This window comes from Leptonotus elevatus, chromosome 2 (genome assembly GCF_054856555.1).
Source record: "Leptonotus elevatus isolate MCC_2025b chromosome 2, RoL_Lele_1.0, whole genome shotgun sequence".
Taxonomy (NCBI): domain Eukaryota; kingdom Metazoa; phylum Chordata; class Actinopteri; order Syngnathiformes; family Syngnathidae; genus Leptonotus; species Leptonotus elevatus.
This window is the reverse complement of record NC_141240.1, coordinates 23,258,100-23,281,485: the sequence shown is the minus strand read 5'-3', so window position 1 is coordinate 23,281,485 and position 23,386 is coordinate 23,258,100. Positions and strand designations below refer to the sequence as shown.

The following is a 23,386-nucleotide window of genomic DNA, read 5'->3' as shown; positions in this document are numbered from 1 at the left end:
TTACTGATTAAGTAGTCAGTCCCGCTTAGTGTGAAAGGCAAAAATACTGAAATTTCGGGAATGGTGGTAAGAGGACAAAACACAAACAGAAAATCAAATTCCTATACTTTGCTACAAACAAAACTATAAGTAAAAACTGGCAGCGGTGGGATTTGAAACGCCTCCTGAGAGACTGGAGATTTAATCCAGCGCCTTTGACCGCTCGGCCACACTACCTGCAAATCTTTTATAGTAAAAATATCAGGTTTCCACAAGAAAATCCAGGTTAGTGGCGTCCAACAAAACCTTGCGCATAAGGTAATGACGCCTGCTTGGATCAGAGGTAAATTATCTTCAAGCCAACCAGAAACGTTCAATGGCAAACAGTTGTGGAACTCATGCTTGTTAGCATAGTAAAATAAGCATATTGTCTAAAGTCATCCACAGAAATTGTAGGATACTAATTCCATTGTCACAGAACTGGCAGTGGTGGGATTTGAACCCACGCCTCCTAAGAGACTGGAGCCTAAACCCAGCGCCTTCGACCACTCGGCCACACTACCTTAGAAGCCATGAACAGAAAGGAAATGTTTGGGCAATGTAAGTTATGTTGCGGTCTGAGATGCAGACTTGGCAGACAAATAGGTTTCCACACCAAAATCCAGGTTCATGCTGTCCTGCCTAGCCTTGTGCATAACGTAATGAAGCCTGCTCTGATCCATGGCGAAATGTTAGACCTAATTCTTCCTTAGCGACAAGAGAGTACAGGCCAAAAAGTACCACTACAGCAGCAGAGTCGCGCAGCGGAAGCGTGCTGGGCCCATAACCCAGAGGTCGATGGATCGAAACCATCCTCTGCTATCTCGACCTGGTTATTTAGTAGCACAATCCTCAGTCTTGGATGTTGTTGAACTTCTACCAAGTAATTCTTTTGAAGGTTAATCTTGTGAAGTTAAAATTTGTCTACTCATTGGCTGTGGCCAAGGGATTTGACCCCTTCTTCAATTAATTTACTTCACTTTGGAAAATTGGGCCATCTTTCACCATTCTTAGTCTGATTTCTCTGTGTTGTTACTGATTAAGTAGTCAGTCCCGCTTAGTGTGAAAGGCAAAAATACTGAAATTTCGGGAATGGTGGTAAGAGGACAAAACACAAACAGAAAATCTAATTCCTATACTTTGCTACAAACAAAACTCTAAGTAAAAACTGGCAGTGGTGGGATTTGAAACGCATTCTGAGAGACTGGAGCCATAATCCAGCGCCTTTGACCACTCGGCCACACTACCTGCAAATATTTTTTAGTAAAAATATCAGGTTTCCACAAGAACATCCAGGTTAGCTGTGTCCAACAAAACCTTGCGCATAAGGTAATGACGTCTGCTTAAACTATCTTTAAGCCAACCAGAAACGTCCAATTGCAAACAGTTGTGGACCTCATGCTTGTTAGCATAGTAAAATAAGCATATTGTCTAAAGTCATCCACAGAAATTGTAGGGTACTAATTCCATTGTCACGGAACTGGCAGTGGTGGGATTTGAACCCACGCCTCCTAAGAGACTGGAACTTAAATCCAGCACCTTCAACCACTCGGCCACAATACCTTAGAAGGCATTAACAGAAAGGAAATGTTTGGGCAATGTAAGTTATGTTGCGGTCTGAGGCGCAGACTTGGCGGACAAATAGGTTTCCACACCAAAATCCAAGTTCATGTTGTCCTGCCTAGCCTTGTGCATAACGTAATGAAGCCTGCTCTGATCCATGGCGAAATGTCAGACCTAATTCTTCCTTAGCGACAAGAGAGTACAGGCCAACAAGTACCACTACAGCAGCAGAGTGGCGCAGCGGAAGCGTGCTGAGCCCATAACCCAGAGGTCGATGGATCAAAACCATCCTCTGCTATCTCGATCTGGTTATTTAGTATCACAATCCTCAGTCCAGGATGTTGTTGAACTTCTACCAAGTAGTTCTTTTGAAGGTTAATCATGTGAAGTTAAAAATTGTCTACTCATTGGCTGTGGCCAAGGGATTTGACCCCTTCTTCAATTCATTTACTTCACTTTGGTAAATTGGGCCCTCTTTCACCATTCTTAGTCTGATTTCTCTGTGTTGTCACTGATTAAGTAGTCAGTCCCGCTTAGTGTGAAAGGCAAAAATACTGAAATTTCGGGAATCGTGGTAAGAGGAAAAACACAAACAGAAAATCAAATTACTATACTTTGCTACAAAAAAAACTGTAAGGAAGAACTGGCAGTGGTGGGATTTAAACCCACGCCTCCTAAGAGACTGGAGCCTAAATCCAGCGCCTTCGACCACTCGGCCACACTACCTTAGAAGGCATTAACAGAAAGGAAATGTTTGGGCAATGTAAGTTATGTTGCGGTCTGAGGCGCAGACTTGGCGGACAAATAGGTTTCCACACCAAAATCCAGGTTCATGCTGTCCTGCCTAGCCTTGTGCATAACGTAATGAAGCCTGCTCTGATCCATGGCGAAATGTTAGACCTAATTCTTCTTCAGCGACAAGAGAGTACAGGCCAACAAGTACCACTACAGCAGCAGAGTGGCTCAGCGGAAGTGTGCTGGGCCCATAAACAAGAGGTCGATGGATCGAAACCATCCTCTGCTATCTCGACCTGGTTATTTAGTAGCACAATCCTCAGTCTTGGATGTTGTTGAACTTCTACCAAGTAATTCTTTTGAAGGTTAATCTTGTGAAGTTAACAATTGTCTACTCATTGGCTGTGGCCAAGGGATTTGACCCCTTCTTCAATTTATTTACTTCACTTTGGAAAATTGGGCCATCTTTCACCATTCTTAGTCTGATTTCTCTCTGTTGTTACTGATTAAGTAGTCAGTCCCGCTTAGTGTGAAAGGCAAAAATACTGAAATTTCGGGAATGGTGGTAAGAGGACAAAACACAAACAGAAAATCAAATTCCTATACTTTGCTACAAACAAAACTATAAGTAAAAACTGGCAGTGGTGGGATTTGAAACGCCTCCTGAGAGACTGGAGACTTAATCCAGCGCCTTTGACCGCTCGGCCACACTCCCTGCAAATCTTTTATAGTAAAAATATCAGGTTTCCACAAGAACATCCAGGTTAGTGGCGTCCAACAAAACCTTGCGCATAAGGTAATGACGCCTGCTTGGATCAGAGGTAAATTATCTTCAAGCCAACTAGAAACGTTCAATGGCAAACAGTTGTGGAACTCATGCTTGTTAGCATAGTAAAATAAGCATATTGTCTAAAGTCATCCACAGAAATTGTAGGATACTAATTCCATTGTCACAGAACTGGCAGTGGTGGGATTTGAACCCACGCCTCCTAAGAGACTTGAGCTAAAATCCAGCCCCTTCTACCACTCGGCCACACTACCTTAGAAGCTATTAACAGAAAGGAAATGTTTGGGCAATGTAAGTTATGTTGCGGTCTGAGGCGCAGACTTGGCGGACAAATAGGTTTCCACACCAAAATCCAGGTTCATGTTGTCCTATCTAGCCTTGTGCATAACGTAATGAAGCCTGCTCTGATCCATGGCGAAATGTCAGACCTAATTCTTCCTTAGCGACAAGAGAGTACAGGCCAACAAGTACCATTACAGCAGCAGAGTGGCGCAGCAGAAGCGTGCTGGGCCCATAACCCAGAGGTCGATGGATCGAAACCATCCTCTGCTATCTCGACCTGGTTATTTAGTAGCACAATCCTCAGTCCAGGATGTTGTTGAACTTCTACCAAGTACTTCTTTTGAAGGTTAATCATGTGAAGTTAAAAATTGTCTACTCATTGGCTGTGGCCAAGGGATTTGACCCCTTATTCAATTCATTTACTTCACTTTGGTAAATTGGGCCTTTTTCACCATTCTTAGTCTGATTTCTCTGTGTTGTCACTGATTAAGTAGTCAGTCCCGCTTAGTGTGAAAGGCAAAAATACTAAAATTTCGGGAATGGTGGTAAGAGGACAAAACACAAACAGAAAATCAAATTCCTATACTTTGCTACAAACAAAACTGTAAGGAAGATCTGGCAGTGGTGGGATTTGAACCCACGCCTCCTAAGAGACTGGAGCCTAAATCCAGCGCCTTCAACCACTCGGCCACAATACCTTAGAAGGCATTAACAGAAAGGAAATGTTTGGGCAATGTAAGTTATGTTGCGGTCTGAGGCGCAGACTTGGCGGACAAATAGGTTTCCACACCAAAATCCAAGTTCATGTTGTCCTGCCTAGCCTTGTGCATAACGTAATGAAGCCTGCTCTGATCCATGGCGAAATGTCAGACCTAATTCTTCCTTAGCGACAAGAGAGTACAGGCCAACAAGTACCACTACAGCAGCAGAGTGGCGCAGCGGAAGCGTGCTGGGCCCATAACCCAGAGGTCGATGGGTCGAAACCATCCTCTGCTATCTCAACCTGGTTACTTAGTAAAACAATCCTCAGTCTAAGATGTTGTTGAACTTTTACCAAGTAGTTCTTTTGAAGGTTAATCATGTGAAGTTAAAAATTGTCTACTCATTGGCTGTGGCCAAGGGATTTGACCCCTTCTTCAATTCATTTACTTCACTTTGGAAAATTGGGCCATCTTTCACCATTCTTAGTCTGATTTCTCTGTGTTGTCACTGATTAAGTAGTCAGTCCCGTTCAGTGTGAAAGGCAAAAATACTGAAATTTCGGGAATGGTGGTAAGAGGACAAAACACAAACAGAAAATCAAATTCCTATACTTTGCTACAAACAAAACTGTAAGGAAAAACTGGCTGGAAAAAGAGACCATCTTTCACCATTCTTAGTCTGATTTCTCTGTGTTGTTACTGATTAAGTAGTCAGTCCCGCTTAGTGTGAAAGGCAAAAATACTGAAATTTCGGGAATGGTGGTAAGAGGACAAAACCCAAACAGAAAATCTAATTCCTATACTTTGCTACAAACATAACTGTAAGGAAGAACTGGCAATGGTGGGATTTGAACCCACACCTCCTGAGAGACTGGAGCCTTAACCCAGCGACTTTGACCGCACGGCCACAATACCTGCAAATCTATTTTAGTAAAAATATCAGGTTTCCACAAGAACATCCAGGTTAGTGGTGTCCAAAAAAAACTTTGCGCATAAGGTAATGACGCCTGCTTAGATCAGAGGTAAATTATCTTCAAGCCAACCAGAAACGTTCAATGGCAAACAGTTGTGTACCTCATGCTTGTTAGCATAGTAAAATAAGTAAATTGTCTAAAGTGATCCACAGAAATTGTAGGATACTATTTCCATTGTCATGTAACTGGCAGTGGTGGGATTTGAACCCACGCCTCCTAAGAGACTGGAGCTTAAATCCAGCGCCTTCGACCACTCGGCCACACTACCTTTGAAGCCATTAACAGAAAGGAAATGTTTGGGCAATGTAAGTTATGTTGCGGTCTGAGGCGCAGACTTGGCGGACACATAGGTTTCCACACCAAAATCCAGGTTCATGTTGTCCTGCCTAGCCTTGTGCATAACGTAATGAAGCCTGCTCTGATCCATGGCGAAATGTCAGAACTAATTCTTCTTCAGCGATAAGAGAGTAGAGGCCAAAAAGTACCATTACAGCAGCAGAGTGGTGCAGCGGAAGCGTGCTGGGCCCATAACCCAGAGGTCGATGTATCGAAACCATCCTCTGCTATCTTGACCTGGTTATTTAGTAGCACAATCCTCAGACTAGGATGTTGTTGAACTTCTACCAAGTAGTTCTTTTGAAGGTTAATCATGTGAAGTTAAAAATTGTCTACTCATTGGCTGTGGCCAAGGGATTTGACCCCTTCTTCAATTCATTTACTTCACTTTGGAAAAATTGGCCATCTTTCACCATTCTTAGTCTGATTTCTCAGTGTTGTCACTGATTAAGTAGTTAGTCCCGCTTAGTGTGAAAGGCAAAAATACTGAAATTTCGGGAATGGTGGTAAGAGGACAAAACACAAACAGAAAATTAAATTCCTATACTTTGCTACAAAAAAAACTGTAAGGAAGAACTGGCAGTGGTGGGATTTGAACCCACGCCTCCTGAGAGACTGGAGCCTAAATCCAGCGCCTTCGACCACTCGGCCACACTACCTTAGAAGCCATTAACAGAAAGGAAATGTTTGGGCAATGTAAGTTATGTTGCGGTCTGAGGCGCAGACTTGGCGGACAAATAAGTTTCCACACCAAAATCCAGGTTCATGCTGTCCTGCCTAGCCTTGTGCATAACGTAATGAAGCCTGCTCTGATCCATGGCGAAATGTCAGACCTAATTCTTCCTTAGCGACAAGAGAGTACAGGCCAACAAGTATCACTACAGCAGCAGAGTGGCGCAGCGGATGCGTGCTGGGCCCATAACCCAGAGGTCGATGGGTCGAAACCATCCTCTGCTATCTATACCTGGTTACTTAGTAAAACAATCCTCAGTCTTGGATGTTGTTAAACTTCTACCAAGTAGTTATTTTGAAGGTTAATCATGTGAAGTTAAAAATTGTCTACTCATTGGCTGTGGCCAAGGGATTTGACCCCTTCTTCAATTCATTTACTTCACTTTGGTAAATTGCGCCCTCTTTCACCATTCTTAGTCTGATTTCTCTGTGTTGTCACTGATTAAGTAGTCAGTCCCGCTTAGTGTGAAAGGCAAAAATACTGACATTTCGGGAATGGTGGTAAGAGGACAAAACACAAACAGAAAATCAAATTCCTATACTTTGCAACAAACAAAACTCTAAGGAAAAACTGGCTGGAAAAATAGACCATCTTTCACCATTCTTAGTCTGATTTCTCTGTGTTGTTACTGATTAAGTAGTCAGTCCCGCTTAGTGTGAAAGGCAAAAATACTGAAATTTCGGGAATGGTGGTAAGAGGACAAAACCCAAACAGAAAATCTAATTCCTATACTTTGCTACAAACATAACTGTAAGGAAGAACTGGCAATGGTGGGATTTGAACCCACACCTCCTGAGAGACTGGAGCCTTAATCCAGCGACTTTGACCGCACGGCCACAATACCTGCAAATCTATTTTAGTAAAAATATCAGGTTTCCACAAGAACATCCAGGTTAGTGGTGTCCAACAAAAACTTTGCGCATAAGGTAATGACGCCTGCTTAGATCAGAGGTAAATTATCTTCAAGCCAACCAGAAACGTTCAATGGCAAACAGTTGTGGACCTCATGCTTGTTAGCATAGTAAAATAAGTAAATTGTCTAAAGTGATCCACAGAAATTGTAGGATACTATTTCCATTGTCATGTAAGTGGCAGTGGTGGGATTTGAACCCACGCCTCCTAAGAGACTGGAGGTTAAATCCAGCGCCTTCGACCACTCGGCCACACTACCTTTGAAGCCATTAACAGAAAGGAAATGTTTGGGCAATGTAAGTTATGTTGCGGTCTGAGGCGCAGACTTGGCGGACACATAGGTTTCCAAACCAAAATCCAGGTTCATGTTGTCCTGCCTAGCCTTGTGCATAACGTAATGAAGCCTGCTCTGATCCATGGCGAAATGTCAGAACTAAATCTTCTTCAGCGACAATAGAGTACAGGCCAAAAAGTACCATTACAGCAGCAGAGTGGTGCAGTGGAAGCATGCTGGGCCCATAACCCAGAGGTCGATGTGTCGAAACCATCCTCTGCTATCTTGACCTGGTTATTTAGTAGCACAATCCTCAGACTAGGATGTTGTTGAACTTCTACGAAGTAGTTCTTTTGAAGGTTAATCATGTGAAGTTAAAAATTGTCTACTCATTGGCTGTGGCCAAGGGATTTGACCCCTTCTTCAATTCATTTACTTCACTTTGGAAAAATTGGCCATCTTTCACCATTCTTAGTCTGATTTCTCAGTGTTGTCACTGATTAAGTAGTTAGTCCCGCTTAGTGTGAAAGGCAAAAATACTGAAATTTCGGGAATGGTGGTAAGAGGACAAAACCCAAACAGAAAATTAAATTCCTATACTTTGCTACAAACAAAACTGTAAGGAAGAACTGGCAGTGGTGGGATTAGAACCCACGCCTCCTGAGAGATTGGAGCCTTAATCCAGCGCCTTCACCCACTCAGCCACACTACCTTAGAAGCCATTAACAGAAAGGAAATGTTTGGGCAATGTAAGTTATGTTGCGGTCTGAGGCGCAGACTTGGCGGACAAATAGGTTTCCACACCAAAATCCAGGTTCATGCTGTCCTGCCTAGCCTGCAAATCTTTTTTAGTAAAAAAATCAGGTTTCCACAAAAAACATCCAGGTTAGTGGTGTCCAACAAAACCTTGCGCATAAGGTAATGACGCCTGCTTGGATCAGAGGTAAATGATCTTCAAGCCAACCAGAAACGTCCAATGGCAAACAGTTGTGAACCTCATGCTTGTTAGCATAGTAAAATAAGTATATTGTCTAAAGTCATCCACAGAAATCGTAGGATACTAATTCCATTGTCACAAACCTGGCAGTGGTGGGATTTGAACCCACGCCTCCTAAGAGACTGGAGCCTAAATCCAGCGCCTTCGACCACTCGGCCACACTACCTTAGAAGCCATTAACAGAAAGGAAATGTTTGGGCAATGTAAGTTATGTTGCGGTCTGAGGCGCAGACTTGGCGGACAAATAGGTTTCCACACCAAAATCCAGGTTCATGTTGTCCTGCCTAGCCTTGTGCATAACGTAATGAAGCCTGCTCTGATCCATGGCGAAATGTCAGACCTAATTCTTCCTTAGCGACAAGAGTGTACAGGCCAACAAGTACCGCTACAGCAGCAGAGTCGCGCAGCGGAAGCGTGCTGGGCCCATAACCCACAGGTCGATGGATCGAAACCATCCTCTGCTATCTCGACCTGGTTATTTAGTAGCACAATCCTCAGTCCAGGATGTTGTTGAACTTCTACCAAGTAGTTCTTTTGAAGGTTAATCATGTGAAGTTAAAAATTGTCTACTCATTGGCGGTGGCCAAGGAATTTTACCCCTTCTTCAATTAATTTACTTCACTTTAGAAAATTGGGCCATCTTTCACCATTCTTAGTCTGATTTCTCTGTGTTGTCACTGATTAAGTAGTCAGTCCCGCTTAGTGTGAAAGGCAAACATACTGAAATTTCGGGAATGGTGGTAAGAGGACAAAACACAAACAGAAAATCAAATTCCTATACTTTGCTACAAACAAAACTATAAGTAAAAACTGGCAGTGGTGGGATTTGAAACGCCTCCTGAGAGACTGGAGCCTTAATCCAGCGCCTTTGACCGCTCGGCCACAGTACCTGCAAATCTTTTATAGTAAAAATATCAGGTTTCCACAAGAACATCCAGGTTAGTGGCATCCAACAAAACCTTGCGCATAAGGTAATGACGCCTGCTTGGATCAGAGGTAAATTATCTTCAAGCCAACCAGAAACATTCAATGGCAAACAGTTGTGGAACTCATGCTTGTTAGCATAGTAAATTAAGCATATTGTCTAAAGTCATCCACAGAAATTGTAGGATACTACTTCCATTGTTATGGAACTAGCAGTGGTGGGATTTGAACTAACGCCTCCTAAGAGACTGGAACTTAGATCCAGCACCTTCGACCACTCGGCCACAATACCTTAGAAGCCATTAACAGAAAGGAAATGTTTGGGCAATGTAAGTTATGTTGCGGTCTGAGGCGCAAACTCGGCGGACAAATAGGTTTCCACACCAAAATCCAGGTTCATGCTGTCCTGCCTAGCCTTGTGCATAACGTAATGAAGCCTGCTCTGATCCATGGCGAAATGTCAGACCTAATTCTTCCTTAGCGACAAGAGAGTACAGGCCAACAAGTACCACTACAGCAGCAGAGTGGCGCAGCGGAAGCGTGCTGGGCCCATAACCCAGAGGTAGATGGGTCGAAACCATCCTCTGCTATCTCGACCTGGTTACTTAGTAAAACAATCCTCAGTCTAAGATGTTGTTGAACTTCTACCAAGTAGTTATTTTGAAGGTTAATCATGTGAAGTTAAAAATTGTCTACTCATTGGCTGTGGCCAAGGGATTTGACCCCTTCATCAATTCATTTACTTCACTTTGGTAAATTGGGCCCTCTTTCACCATTCTTAGTCTGATTTCTCTGTGTTGTCACTGATTAAGTAGTCAGTCCCGCTTAGTGTGAAAGGCAACAATACTGAAATTTCGGGAATCGTGGTAAGAGGACAAAGCACAAACAGAAAATCAAATTCCTATACTTTGCTACAAACAAAACTGTAAGGAAAAACTGGCTGGAAAAAGAGACCATCTTTCACCATTCTTAGTCTGATTTCTCTGTGTTGTTACTGATTAAGTAGTCAGTCCCGCTTAGTGTGAAAGGCAAAATTACTGAAATTTCGTGAATGGTGGTAAGAGGACAAAACACAAACAGAAAATCTAATTCCTATACTTTGCTACAAACATAACTGTAAGGAAGAACTGGCAATGGTGGGATTTGAACCCACACCTCCTGAGAGACTGGAGCCTTAATCCAGCGACTTTGACCGCACGGCCACAATACCTGCAAATCTATTTTAGTAAAAATATCAGGTTTCCACAAGAACATCCAGGTTAGTGGTGTCCAACAAAAACTTTGCGCATAAGGTAATGACGCCTGCTTAGATCAGAGGTAAATTATCTTCAAGCCAACCAGAAACGTTCAATGGAAAACAGTTGTGTACCTCATGCTTGTTAGCATAGTAAAATAAGTAAATTGTCTAAAGTGATCCACAGAAATTGTAGGATACTATTTCCATTGTCATGTAACTGGCTGTGGTGGGATTTGAACCCACGCCTCCTAAGAGACTGGAGGTTAAATCCAGCGCCTTCGACCACTCGGCCACACTACCTTTGAAGCCATTAACAGAAAGGAAATGTTTGGGCAATGTAAGTTATGTTGCGGTCTGAGGCGCAGACTTGGCGGACACATAGGTTTCCACACCAAAATCCAGGTTCATGTTGTCCTGCCTAGCCTTGTGCATAACGTAATGAAGCCTGCTCTGATCCATGGCGAAATGTCAGAACTAATTCTTCTTCAGCGATAAGAGAGTAGAGGCCAAAATGTACCATTACACCAGCAGAGTGGTGCAGCGGAAGCGTGCTGGGCCCATAAACCAGAGGTCGATGTATCGAAACCATCCTCTGCTATCTTGACCTGGTTATTTAGTAGCACAATCCTCAGACTAGGATGTTGTTGAACTTCCACCAAGTAGTTCATGTGAAGTTAAAAATTGTCTACTCATTGGCTGTGGCCAAGGGATTTGACCCCTTCTTCAATTCATTTACTTCACTTTGGAAAAATTGGCCATCTTTCACCATTCTTAGTCTGATTTCTCAGTGTTGTCACTGATTAAGTAGTTAGTCCCGCTTAGTGTGAAAGGCAAAAATACTGAAATTTCGGGTATGGTGGTAAGAGGACAAAACACAAACAGAAAATTAAATTCCTATACTTTGCTACAAACAAAACTGTAAGGAAGAACTGGCAGTGGTGGGATTTGAACCCAAGCCTCCTGAGAGACTGGAGCTTAAATCCAGCGCCTTCGACCACTCGGCCACACTACCTTAGAAGCCATTAACAGAAAGGAAATGTTTGGGCAATGTAAGTTATGTTGCGGTCTGAGGCGCAGACTTGGCGGACAAATAAGTTTCCACACCAAAATCCAGGTTCATGCTGTCCTGCCTAGCCTTGTGCATAACGTAATGAAGCCTGCTCTGATCCATGGCGAAATGTCAGACCTAATTCTTCCTTAGCGACAAGAGAGTACAGGCCAACAAGTACCACTACTGCAGCAGAGTGGCGCAGCGGAAGCGTGCTGGGCCCATAACCCAGAGGTCGATGGGTCGAAACCATCCTCTGCTATCTATACCTGGTTACTTAGTAAAACAATCCTCAGTCTTGGATGTTGTTAAACTTCTACCAAGTAGTTATTTTGAAGGTTAATCATGTGAAGTTAAAAATTGTCTACTCATTGGCTGTGGCCAAGGGATTTGACCCCTTCTTCAATTCATTTACTTCACTTTGGTAAATTGGGCCCTCTTTCACCATTCTTAGTCTGATTTCTCTGTGTTGTCACTGATTAAGTAGTCAGTCCCGGTAAGTGTGAAAGGCAAAAATACTGACATTTCGGGAATGGTGGTAAGAGGACAAAACACAAACAGAAAATCAAATTCCTATACTTTGCAACAAACAAAACTCTAAGGAAAAACTGGCTGGAAAAATAGACCATCTTTCACCATTCTTAGTCTGATTTCTCTGTGTTGTTACTGATTAAGTAGTCAGTCCCGCTTAGTGTGAAAGGCAAAAATACTGAAATTTCGGGAATGGTGGTAAGAGGACAAAACACAAACAGAAAATCTAATTCCTATACTTTGCTACAAACATAACTGTAAGGAAGAACTGGCAATGGTGGGATTTGAACCCACACCTCCTGAGAGACTGGAGCCTTAATCCAGCGACTTTGACCGCACGGCCACAATACCTGCAAATCTATTTTAGTAAAAATATCAGGTTTCCACAAGAACATCCAGGTTAGTGGCGTCCAACAAAACCTTGCGCATAAGGTAATGACGCCTGCTTGGATCAGAGGTAAATTATCTTCAAGCCAACCAGAAACGTTCAATGGCAAACAGTTGTGGAATTCATGCTTGTTAGCATAGTAAATTAAGCATATTGTCTAAAGTCATCCACAGAAATTGTAGGATACTACTTCCATTGTCATGGAACTAGCAGCGGTGGGATTTGAACCAACTCCTCCTAAGAGACTGGAATTTAAATCCAGCACCTTCGACCACTCGGCCACACTACCTTAGAAGCCACTAACAGAAAGGAAATGTTTGGGCAATGTAAGTTATGTTGCGGTCTGAGGCGCAGACTCGGCGGACAAATAGGTTTCCACACCAAAATCCAGGTTCATGCTGTCCTGCCTAGCCTTGTGCATAACGTAATGAAGCCTGCTCTGATCCATGGCGAAATGTCAGACCTAATTCTTCCTTAGCAACAAGAGAGTACAGGCCAACAAGTACCACTACAGCAGCAGAGTGGCGAAGCGGAAGCGTGCTGGGCCCATAACCCAGAGGTCGATGGGTCGAAACCATCCTCTGCTATCTCGACCTGGTTACTTAGTAAAACAATCCTCAGTCTAGGATGTTGTTGAACTTCTACCAAGTAGTTCTTTTGAAGGTTAAAAATTGTCTACTCATTGGCTGTGGCCAAGGGATTTGACCCCTTCTTCAATTCATTTACTTCACTTTGGAAAATTGGGCCATCTTTCACCATTCTTAGTCTGATTTCTCTGTGTTGTCACTGATTAAGTAGTCAGTCCCGCTTAGTGTGAAAGGCAAAAATACTGAAATTTCGGGAATGGTGGTAAGAGGACAAAACACAAACAGAAAATTAAATTCCTATACTTTGCTACAAACAAAACTATAAGTAAAAACTGGCAGTGGTGGGATTTGAAACACCTCCTGAGAGACTGGAGCCTTATTCCAGCACCTTTGACCGCTCGGCCACAGTACCTGCAAATCTTTTATAGTAAAAATATCAGGTTTCCACAAGAACATCCAGGTTAGTGGCGTCCAACAAAACCTTGCGCATAAGGTAATGACGCCTGCTTGGATCACAGGTAAATTATCTCCAAGCCAACCAGAAATGTTCAATGGCAAACAGTTGTGGAACTCATGCTTGTTAGCATAGTAAATTAAGCATATTGTCTGAAGTCATCCACAGAAATTGTAGGATACTACTTCCATTGTCATGGAACTAGCAGCGGTGGGATTTGAACCCACGCCTCTTAAGAGACTGGAGCCTAAATCCAGCTCCTTCGACCACTCGGCCACACTACCTTAGAAGCCATTAACAAAAAAGGAAATGTTTGGGCAATGTAAGTTATGTTGCGGTCTGAGGCGCAGACTTGGCGGACAAATAGGTTTCCACACCAAAATCCAGGTTCATGTTGTCCTGCCTAGCCTTGTGCATAACGTAATGAAGCCTGCTCTGATCCATGGCGAAATGTCAGACCTAATTCTTCCTTAGCAACAAGAGAGTACAGGCCAACGAGTACCACTACAGCAGCAGAGTGGCGCAGTGGAAGCGTGCTGGGCCCATAACCCAGAGGTCGATGGATCGAAACCATCCTCTGCTATCTAGACCTGGTTATTTAGTAGCACATTCCTCAGTCTGGGATGTTGTTGAACTTCTACCAAGTAGTTCTTTTGAAGGTTAATCATGTGAAGTTAAAAATTGTCTACTCATTGGCTGTGGCCAAGGGATTTTAGCCCTTCTTCAATTCATTTACTTCACTTTGAAAAATTGGGCCATCTTTCACCATTCTTAGTCTGATTTCTCTGTGTTGTCACTGATTAAGTAGTCAGTCCCGCTTAGTGTGAAAGGCAAAAATACTGAAATTTCGGGAATGGTGGTAAGAGGACAAAACACAAACAGAAAATAAATTTCCTTTACTTTGCTACAAACAAAACTATAAGTAAAAACTGGCAGTGGTGGGATTTGAACCCACACCTCCTGAGAGACTGGAGCATTAATCCAGCGCCTTTGACCGCTCGGCCACAGTACCTGCAAATCTTTTTTAGTAAGAATATCAGGTTTCCACAAGAACATCCAGGTTAGTGGCATCCAACAAAACCTTGCGCATAAGGTAATGACGCCTGCTTGGATCAGAGGTAAATTATCTTCAAGCCAACCAGAAACATTCAATGGCAAACAGTTGTGGAACTCATGCTTGTTAGCATAGTAAATTAAGCATATTGTCTAAAGTCATCCACAGAAATTGTAGGATACTACTTCCATTGTTATGGAACTAGCAGTGGTGGGATTTGAACTAACGCCTCCTAAGAGACTGGAACTTAGATCCAGCACCTTCGACCACTCGGCCACAATACCTTAGAAGCCATTAACAGAAAGGAAATGTTTGGGCAATGTAAGTTATGTTGCGGTCTGAGGCGCAAACTCGGCGGACAAATAGGTTTCCACACCAAAATCCAGGTTCATGCTGTCCTGCCTAGCCTTGTGCATAACGTAATGAAGCCTGCTCTGATCCATGGCGAAATGTCAGACCTAATTCTTCCTTAGCGACAAGAGAGTACAGGCCAACAAGTACCACTACAGCAGCAGAGTGGCGCAGCGGAAGCGTGCTGGGCCCATAAACCAGAGGTCGATGTATCGAAACCATCCTCTGCTATCTTGACCTGGTTATTTAGTAGCACAATCCTCAGACTAGGATGTTGTTGAACTTCCACCAAGTAGTTCATGTGAAGTTAAAAATTGTCTACTCATTGGCTGTGGCCAAGGGATTTGACCCCTTCTTCAATTCATTTACTTCACTTTGGAAAAATTGGCCATCTTTCACCATTCTTAGTCTGATTTCTCAGTGTTGTCACTGATTAAGTAGTTAGTCCCGCTTAGTGTGAAAGGCAAAAATACTGAAATTTCGGGAATGGTGGTAAGAGGACAAAACACAAACAGAAAATTAAATTCCTATACTTTGCTACAAACAAAACTGTAAGGAAGAACTGGCAGTGGTGGGATTTGAACCCAAGCCTCCTGAGAGACTGGAGCTTAAATCCAGCGCCTTCGACCACTCGGCCACACTACCTTAGAAGCCATTAACAGAAAGGAAATGTTTGGGCAATGTAAGTTATGTTGCGGTCTGAGGCGCAGACTTGGCGGACAAATAAGTTTCCACACCAAAATCCAGGTTCATGCTGTCCTGCCTAGCCTTGTGCATAACGTAATGAAGCCTGCTCTGATCCATGGCGAAATGTCAGACCTAATTCTTCCTTAGCGACAAGAGAGTACAGGCCAACAAGTACCACTACTGCAGCAGAGTGGCGCAGCGGAAGCGTGCTGGGCCCATAACCCAGAGGTCGATGGGTCGAAACCATCCTCTGCTATCTATACCTGGTTACTTAGTAAAACAATCCTCAGTCTTGGATGTTGTTAAACTTCTACCAAGTAGTTATTTTGAAGGTTAATCATGTGAAGTTAAAAATTGTCTACTCATTGGCTGTGGCCAAGGGATTTGACCCCTTCTTCAATTCATTTACTTCACTTTGGTAAATTGGGCCCTCTTTCACCATTCTTAGTCTGATTTCTCTGTGTTGTCACTGATTAAGTAGTCAGTCCCGGTAAGTGTGAAAGGCAAAAATACTGACATTTCGGGAATGGTGGTAAGAGGACAAAACACAAACAGAAAATCAAATTCCTATACTTTGCAACAAACAAAACTCTAAGGAAAAACTGGCTGGAAAAATAGACCATCTTTCACCATTCTTAGTCTGATTTCTCTGTGTTGTTACTGATTAAGTAGTCAGTCCCGCTTAGTGTGAAAGGCAAAAATACTGAAATTTCGGGAATGGTGGTAAGAGGACAAAACACAAACAGAAAATCTAATTCCTATACTTTGCTACAAACATAACTGTAAGGAAGAACTGGCAATGGTGGGATTTGAACCCACACCTCCTGAGAGACTGGAGCCTTAATCCAGCGACTTTGACCGCACGGCCACAATACCTGCAAATCTATTTTAGTAAAAATATCAGGTTTCCACAAGAACATCCAGGTTAGTGGCGTCCAACAAAACCTTGCGCATAAGGTAATGACGCCTGCTTGGATCAGAGGTAAATTATCTTCAAGCCAACCAGAAACGTTCAATGGCAAACAGTTGTGGAATTCATGCTTGTTAGCATAGTAAATTAAGCATATTGTCTAAAGTCATCCACAGAAATTGTAGGATACTACTTCCATTGTCATGGAACTAGCAGCGGTGGGATTTGAACCAACTCCTCCTAAGAGACTGGAATTTAAATCCAGCACCTTCGACCACTCGGCCACACTACCTTAGAAGCCACTAACAGAAAGGAAATGTTTGGGCAATGTAAGTTATGTTGCGGTCTGAGGCGCAGACTCGGCGGACAAATAGGTTTCCACACCAAAATCCAGGTTCATGCTGTCCTGCCTAGCCTTGTGCATAACGTAATGAAGCCTGCTCTGATCCATGGCGAAATGTCAGACCTAATTCTTCCTTAGCGACAAGAGAGTACAGGCCAACAAGTACCACTACAGCAGCAGAGTGGCGCAGCGGAAGCGTGCTGGGCCCATAACCCAGAGGTAGATGGGTCGAAACCATCCTCTGCTATCTCGACCTGGTTACTTAGTAAAACAATCCTCAGTCTAAGATGTTGTTGAACTTCTACCAAGTAGTTATTTTGAAGGTTAATCATGTGAAGTTAAAAATTGTCTACTCATTGGCTGTGGCCAAGGGATTTGACCCCTTCATCAATTCATTTACTTCACTTTGGTAAATTGGGCCCTCTTTCACCATTCTTAGTCTGATTTCTCTGTGTTGTCACTGATTAAGTAGTCAGTCCCGCTTAGTGTGAAAGGCAACAATACTGAAATTTCGGGAATCGTGGTAAGAGGACAAAGCACAAACAGAAAATCAAATTCCTATACTTTGCTACAAACAAAACTGTAAGGAAAAACTGGCTGGAAAAAGAGACCATCTTTCACCATTCTTAGTCTGATTTCTCTGTGTTGTTACTGATTAAGTAGTCAGTCCCGCTTAGTGTGAAAGGCAAAATTACTGAAATTTCGTGAATGGTGGTAAGAGGACAAAACACAAACAGAAAATCTAATTCCTATACTTTGCTACAAACATAACTGTAAGGAAGAACTGGCAATGGTGGGATTTGAACCCACACCTCCTGAGAGACTGGAGCCTTAATCCAGCGACTTTGACCGCACGGCCACAATACCTGCAAATCTATTTTAGTAAAAATATCAGGTTTCCACAAGAACATCCAGGTTAGTGGTGTCCAACAAAAACTTTGCGCATAAGGTAATGACACCTGCTTAGATCAGAGGTAAATTATCTTCAAGCCAACCAGAAACGTTCAATGGAAAACAGTTGTGTACCTCATGCTTGTTAGCATAGTAAAATAAGTAAATTGTCTAAAGTGATCCACAGAAATTGTAGGATACTATTTCCATTGTCATGTAACTGGCTGTGGTGGGATTTGAACCCACGCCTCCTAAGAGACTGGAGGTTAAATCCAGCGCCTTCGACCACTCGGCCACACTACCTTTGAAGCCATTAACAGAAAGGAAATGTTTGGGCAATGTAAGTTATGTTGCGGTCTGAGGCGCAGACTTGGCGGACACATAGGTTTCCACACCAAAATCCAGGTTCATGTTGTCCTGCCTAGCCTTGTGCATAACGTAATGAAGCCTGCTCTGATCCATGGCGAAATGTCAGAACTAATTCTTCTTCAGCGATAAGAGAGTAGAGGCCAAAATGTACCATTACACCAGCAGAGTGGTGCAGCGGAAGCGTGCTGGGCCCATAAACCAGAGGTCGATGTATCGAAACCATCCTCTGCTATCTTGACCTGGTTATTTAGTAGCACAATCCTCAGACTAGGATGTTGTTGAACTTCCACCAAGTAGTTCATGTGAAGTTAAAAATTGTCTACTCATTGGCTGTGGCCAAGGGATTTGACCCCTTCTTCAATTCATTTACTTCACTTTGGAAAAATTGGCCATCTTTCACCATTCTTAGTCTGATTTCTCAGTGTTGTCACTGATTAAGTAGTTAGTCCCGCTTAGTGTGAAAGGCAAAAATACTGAAATTTCGGGTATGGTGGTAAGAGGACAAAACACAAACAGAAAATTAAATTCCTATACTTTGCTACAAACAAAACTGTAAGGAAGAACTGGCAGTGGTGGGATTTGAACCCAAGCCTCCTGAGAGACTGGAGCTTAAATCCAGCGCCTTCGACCACTCGGCCACACTACCTTAGAAGCCATTAACAGAAAGGAAATGTTTGGGCAATGTAAGTTATGTTGCGGTCTGAGGCGCAGACTTGGCGGACAAATAAGTTTCCACACCAAAATCCAGGTTCATGCTGTCCTGCCTAGCCTTGTGCATAACGTAATGAAGCCTGCTCTGATCCATGGCGAAATGTCAGACCTAATTCTTCCTTAGCGACAAGAGAGTACAGGCCAACAAGTACCACTACTGCAGCAGAGTGGCGCAGCGGAAGCGTGCTGGGCCCATAACCCAGAGGTCGATGGGTCGAAACCATCCTCTGCTATCTATACCTGGTTACTTAGTAAAACAATCCTCAGTCTTGGATGTTGTTAAACTTCTACCAAGTAGTTATTTTGAAGGTTAATCATGTGAAGTTAAAAATTGTCTACTCATTGGCTGTGGCCAAGGGATTTGACCCCTTCTTCAATTCATTTACTTCACTTTGGTAAATTGGGCCCTCTTTCACCATTCTTAGTCTGATTTCTCTGTGTTGTCACTGATTAAGTAGTCAGTCCCGGTAAGTGTGAAAGGCAAAAATACTGACATTTCGGGAATGGTGGTAAGAGGACAAAACACAAACAGAAAATCAAATTCCTATACTTTGCAACAAACAAAACTCTAAGGAAAAACTGGCTGGAAAAATAGACCATCTTTCACCATTCTTAGTCTGATTTCTCTGTGTTGTTACTGATTAAGTAGTCAGTCCCGCTTAGTGTGAAAGGCAAAAATACTGAAATTTCGGGAATGGTGGTAAGAGGACAAAACACAAACAGAAAATCTAATTCCTATACTTTGCTACAAACATAACTGTAAGGAAGAACTGGCAATGGTGGGATTTGAACCCACACCTCCTGAGAGACTGGAGCCTTAATCCAGCGACTTTGACCGCACGGCCACAATACCTGCAAATCTATTTTAGTAAAAATATCAGGTTTCCACAAGAACATCCAGGTTAGTGGCGTCCAACAAAACCTTGCGCATAAGGTAATGACGCCTGCTTGGATCAGAGGTAAATTATCTTCAAGCCAACCAGAAACGTTCAATGGCAAACAGTTGTGGAATTCATGCTTGTTAGCATAGTAAATTAAGCATATTGTCTAAAGTCATCCACAGAAATTGTAGGATACTACTTCCATTGTCATGGAACTAGCAGCGGTGGGATTTGAACCAACTCCTCCTAAGAGACTGGAATTTAAATCCAGCACCTTCGACCACTCGGCCACACTACCTTAGAAGCCACTAACAGAAAGGAAATGTTTGGGCAATGTAAGTTATGTTGCGGTCTGAGGCGCAGACTCGGCGGACAAATAGGTTTCCACACCAAAATCCAGGTTCATGCTGTCCTGCCTAGCCTTGTGCATAACGTAATGAAGCCTGCTCTGATCCATGGCGAAATGTCAGACCTAATTCTTCCTTAGCGACAAGAGAGTACAGGCCAACAAGTACCACTACAGCAGCAGAGTGGCGAAGCGGAAGCGTGCTGGGCCCATAACCCAGAGGTCGATGGGTCGAAACCATCCTCTGCTATCTCGACCTGGTTACTTAGTAAAACAATCCTCAGTCTAGGATGTTGTTGAACTTCTACCAAGTAGTTCTTTTGAAGGTTAAAAATTGTCTACTCATTGGCTGTGGCCAAGGGATTTGACCCCTTCTTCAATTCATTTACTTCACTTTGGAAAATTGGGCCATCTTTCACCATTCTTAGTCTGATTTCTCTGTGTTGTCACTGATTAAGTAGTCAGTCCCGCTTAGTGTGAAAGGCAAAAATACTGAAATTTCGGGAATGGTGGTAAGAGGACAAAACACAAACAGAAAATCAAATTCCTATACTTTGCTACAAACAAAACTATAAGTAAAAACTGGCAGTGGTGGGATTTGAAACACCTCCTGAGAGACTGGAGCCTTATTCCAGCACCTTTGACCGCTCGGCCACAGTACCTGCAAATCTTTTATAGTAAAAATATCAGGTTTCCACAAGAACATCCAGGTTAGTGGCGTCCAACAAAACCTTGCGCATAAGGTAATGACGCCTGCTTGGATCACAGGTAAATTATCTCCAAGCCAACCAGAAATGTTCAATGGCAAACAGTTGTGGAACTCATGCTTGTTAGCATAGTAAATTAAGCATATTGTCTGAAGTCATCCACAGAAATTGTAGGATACTACTTCCATTGTCATGGAACTAGCAGCGGTGGGATTTGAACCCACGCCTCTTAAGAGACTGGAGCCTAAATCCAGCTCCTTCGACCACTCGGCCACACTACCTTAGAAGCCATTAACAAAAAAGGAAATGTTTGGGCAATGTAAGTTATGTTGCGGTCTGAGGCGCAGACTTGGCGGACAAATAGGTTTCCACACCAAAATCCAGGTTCATGTTGTCCTGCCTAGCCTTGTGCATAACGTAATGAAGCCTGCTCTGATCCATGGCGAAATGTCAGACCTAATTCTTCCTTAGCAACAAGAGAGTACAGGCCAACGAGTACCACTACAGCAGCAGAGTGGCGCAGTGGAAGCGTGCTGGGCCCATAACCCAGAGGTCGATGGATCGAAACCATCCTCTGCTATCTAGACCTGGTTATTTAGTAGCACATTCCTCAGTCTGGGATGTTGTTGAACTTCTACCAAGTAGTTCTTTTGAAGGTTAATCATGTGAAGTTAAAAATTGTCTACTCATTGGCTGTGGCCAAGGGATTTTAGCCCTTCTTCAATTCATTTACTTCACTTTGAAAAATTGGGCCATCTTTCACCATTCTTAGTCTGATTTCTCTGTGTTGTCACTGATTAAGTAGTCAGTCCCGCTTAGTGTGAAAGGCAAAAATACTGAAATTTCGGGAATGGTGGTAAGAGGACAAAACACAAACAGAAAATAAATTTCCTTTACTTTGCTACAAACAAAACTATAAGTAAAAACTGGCAGTGGTGGGATTTGAACCCACACCTCCTGAGAGACTGGAGCATTAATCCAGCGCCTTTGACCGCTCGGCCACAGTACCTGCAAATCTTTTTTAGTAAGAATATCAGGTTTCCACAAGAACATCCAGGTTAGTGGCATCCAACAAAACCTTGCGCATAAGGTAATGACGCCTGCTTGGATCAGAGGTAAATTATCTTCAAGCCAACCAGAAACATTCAATGGCAAACAGTTGTGGAACTCATGCTTGTTAGCATAGTAAATTAAGCATATTGTCTAAAGTCATCCACAGAAATTGTAGGATACTACTTCCATTGTTATGGAACTAGCAGTGGTGGGATTTGAACTAACGCCTCCTAAGAGACTGGAACTTAGATCCAGCACCTTCGACCACTCGGCCACAATACCTTAGAAGCCATTAACAGAAAGGAAATGTTTGGGCAATGTAAGTTATGTTGCGGTCTGAGGCGCAAACTCGGCGGACAAATAGGTTTCCACACCAAAATCCAGGTTCATGCTGTCCTGCCTAGCCTTGTGCATAACGTAATGAAGCCTGCTCTGATCCATGGCGAAATGTCAGACCTAATTCTTCCTTAGCGACAAGAGAGTACAGGCCAACAAGTACCACTACAGCAGCAGAGTGGCGCAGCGGAAGCGTGCTGGGCCCATAAACCAGAGGTCGATGTATCGAAACCATCCTCTGCTATCTTGACCTGGTTATTTAGTAGCACAATCCTCAGACTAGGATGTTGTTGAACTTCCACCAAGTAGTTCATGTGAAGTTAAAAATTGTCTACTCATTGGCTGTGGCCAAGGGATTTGACCCCTTCTTCAATTCATTTACTTCACTTTGGAAAAATTGGCCATCTTTCACCATTCTTAGTCTGATTTCTCAGTGTTGTCACTGATTAAGTAGTTAGTCCCGCTTAGTGTGAAAGGCAAAAATACTGAAATTTCGGGAATGGTGGTAAGAGGACAAAACACAAACAGAAAATTAAATTCCTATACTTTGCTACAAACAAAACTGTAAGGAAGAACTGGCAGTGGTGGGATTTGAACCCAAGCCTCCTGAGAGACTGGAGCTTAAATCCAGCGCCTTCGACCACTCGGCCACACTACCTTAGAAGCCATTAACAGAAAGGAAATGTTTGGGCAATGTAAGTTATGTTGCGGTCTGAGGCGCAGACTTGGCGGACAAATAAGTTTCCACACCAAAATCCAGGTTCATGCTGTCCTGCCTAGCCTTGTGCATAACGTAATGAAGCCTGCTCTGATCCATGGCGAAATGTCAGACCTAATTCTTCCTTAGCGACAAGAGAGTACAGGCCAACAAGTACCACTACTGCAGCAGAGTGGCGCAGCGGAAGCGTGCTGGGCCCATAACCCAGAGGTCGATGGGTCGAAACCATCCTCTGCTATCTATACCTGGTTACTTAGTAAAACAATCCTCAGTCTTGGATGTTGTTAAACTTCTACCAAGTAGTTATTTTGAAGGTTAATCATGTGAAGTTAAAAATTGTCTACTCATTGGCTGTGGCCAAGGGATTTGACCCCTTCTTCAATTCATTTACTTCACTTTGGTAAATTGGGCCCTCTTTCACCATTCTTAGTCTGATTTCTCTGTGTTGTCACTGATTAAGTAGTCAGTCCCGGTAAGTGTGAAAGGCAAAAATACTGACATTTCGGGAATGGTGGTAAGAGGACAAAACACAAACAGAAAATCAAATT

The 23,386-nt window shown here is 43.0% G+C and overlaps 21 non-coding genes across 21 annotated transcripts; 2 read left to right on the top strand and 19 right to left on the bottom strand.

The window, feature by feature from the left end:
- Nucleotides 1-460: 460 nt before the first annotated feature.
- trnal-uag (transfer RNA leucine (anticodon UAG)) lies at nucleotides 461-542 on the bottom strand. Its single transcript has one exon. It is a non-coding gene; the product is annotated as a tRNA-Leu (tRNA).
- A 957-nt stretch (nucleotides 543-1,499) lies between these two features.
- trnal-uaa (transfer RNA leucine (anticodon UAA)) lies at nucleotides 1,500-1,581 on the bottom strand. The gene has a single exon. It is a non-coding gene; the product is annotated as a tRNA-Leu (tRNA).
- Nucleotides 1,582-2,225: 644 nt separating this feature from the next.
- Nucleotides 2,226-2,307, bottom strand: trnal-uag (transfer RNA leucine (anticodon UAG)). Its single transcript has one exon. It is a non-coding gene; the product is annotated as a tRNA-Leu (tRNA).
- Nucleotides 2,308-4,001: 1,694 nt separating this feature from the next.
- Nucleotides 4,002-4,083, bottom strand: trnal-uag (transfer RNA leucine (anticodon UAG)). Its single transcript has one exon. It is a non-coding gene; the product is annotated as a tRNA-Leu (tRNA).
- A 1,163-nt stretch (nucleotides 4,084-5,246) lies between these two features.
- On the bottom strand, nucleotides 5,247-5,328 carry trnal-uaa (transfer RNA leucine (anticodon UAA)). The gene has a single exon. It is a non-coding gene; the product is annotated as a tRNA-Leu (tRNA).
- Nucleotides 5,329-5,973: 645 nt separating this feature from the next.
- trnal-uag (transfer RNA leucine (anticodon UAG)) lies at nucleotides 5,974-6,055 on the bottom strand. The gene has a single exon. It is a non-coding gene; the product is annotated as a tRNA-Leu (tRNA).
- Nucleotides 6,056-7,218: 1,163 nt separating this feature from the next.
- On the bottom strand, nucleotides 7,219-7,300 carry trnal-uaa (transfer RNA leucine (anticodon UAA)). Its single transcript has one exon. It is a non-coding gene; the product is annotated as a tRNA-Leu (tRNA).
- A 645-nt stretch (nucleotides 7,301-7,945) lies between these two features.
- On the bottom strand, nucleotides 7,946-8,027 carry trnal-aag (transfer RNA leucine (anticodon AAG)). The gene has a single exon. It is a non-coding gene; the product is annotated as a tRNA-Leu (tRNA).
- A 369-nt stretch (nucleotides 8,028-8,396) lies between these two features.
- Nucleotides 8,397-8,478, bottom strand: trnal-uag (transfer RNA leucine (anticodon UAG)). Its single transcript has one exon. It is a non-coding gene; the product is annotated as a tRNA-Leu (tRNA).
- Nucleotides 8,479-10,691: 2,213 nt separating this feature from the next.
- trnal-uaa (transfer RNA leucine (anticodon UAA)) lies at nucleotides 10,692-10,782 on the bottom strand. Its single transcript has one exon. It is a non-coding gene; the product is annotated as a tRNA-Leu (tRNA).
- A 621-nt stretch (nucleotides 10,783-11,403) lies between these two features.
- On the bottom strand, nucleotides 11,404-11,485 carry trnal-uaa (transfer RNA leucine (anticodon UAA)). Its single transcript has one exon. It is a non-coding gene; the product is annotated as a tRNA-Leu (tRNA).
- Nucleotides 11,486-13,683: 2,198 nt separating this feature from the next.
- On the bottom strand, nucleotides 13,684-13,765 carry trnal-uag (transfer RNA leucine (anticodon UAG)). Its single transcript has one exon. It is a non-coding gene; the product is annotated as a tRNA-Leu (tRNA).
- A 227-nt stretch (nucleotides 13,766-13,992) lies between these two features.
- Nucleotides 13,993-14,064, top strand: trnam-cau (transfer RNA methionine (anticodon CAU)). Its single transcript has one exon. It is a non-coding gene; the product is annotated as a tRNA-Met (tRNA).
- Nucleotides 14,065-14,411: 347 nt separating this feature from the next.
- On the bottom strand, nucleotides 14,412-14,493 carry trnai-aau (transfer RNA isoleucine (anticodon AAU)). Its single transcript has one exon. It is a non-coding gene; the product is annotated as a tRNA-Ile (tRNA).
- Nucleotides 14,494-15,449: 956 nt separating this feature from the next.
- Nucleotides 15,450-15,531, bottom strand: trnal-uaa (transfer RNA leucine (anticodon UAA)). Its single transcript has one exon. It is a non-coding gene; the product is annotated as a tRNA-Leu (tRNA).
- Nucleotides 15,532-17,938: 2,407 nt separating this feature from the next.
- On the bottom strand, nucleotides 17,939-18,029 carry trnal-uaa (transfer RNA leucine (anticodon UAA)). Its single transcript has one exon. It is a non-coding gene; the product is annotated as a tRNA-Leu (tRNA).
- A 621-nt stretch (nucleotides 18,030-18,650) lies between these two features.
- trnal-uaa (transfer RNA leucine (anticodon UAA)) lies at nucleotides 18,651-18,732 on the bottom strand. The gene has a single exon. It is a non-coding gene; the product is annotated as a tRNA-Leu (tRNA).
- A 2,198-nt stretch (nucleotides 18,733-20,930) lies between these two features.
- On the bottom strand, nucleotides 20,931-21,012 carry trnal-uag (transfer RNA leucine (anticodon UAG)). The gene has a single exon. It is a non-coding gene; the product is annotated as a tRNA-Leu (tRNA).
- Nucleotides 21,013-21,239: 227 nt separating this feature from the next.
- On the top strand, nucleotides 21,240-21,311 carry trnam-cau (transfer RNA methionine (anticodon CAU)). The gene has a single exon. It is a non-coding gene; the product is annotated as a tRNA-Met (tRNA).
- Nucleotides 21,312-21,658: 347 nt separating this feature from the next.
- trnai-aau (transfer RNA isoleucine (anticodon AAU)) lies at nucleotides 21,659-21,740 on the bottom strand. Its single transcript has one exon. It is a non-coding gene; the product is annotated as a tRNA-Ile (tRNA).
- Nucleotides 21,741-22,696: 956 nt separating this feature from the next.
- On the bottom strand, nucleotides 22,697-22,778 carry trnal-uaa (transfer RNA leucine (anticodon UAA)). Its single transcript has one exon. It is a non-coding gene; the product is annotated as a tRNA-Leu (tRNA).
- Between the last annotated feature and the right edge of the window lie 608 nt (nucleotides 22,779-23,386).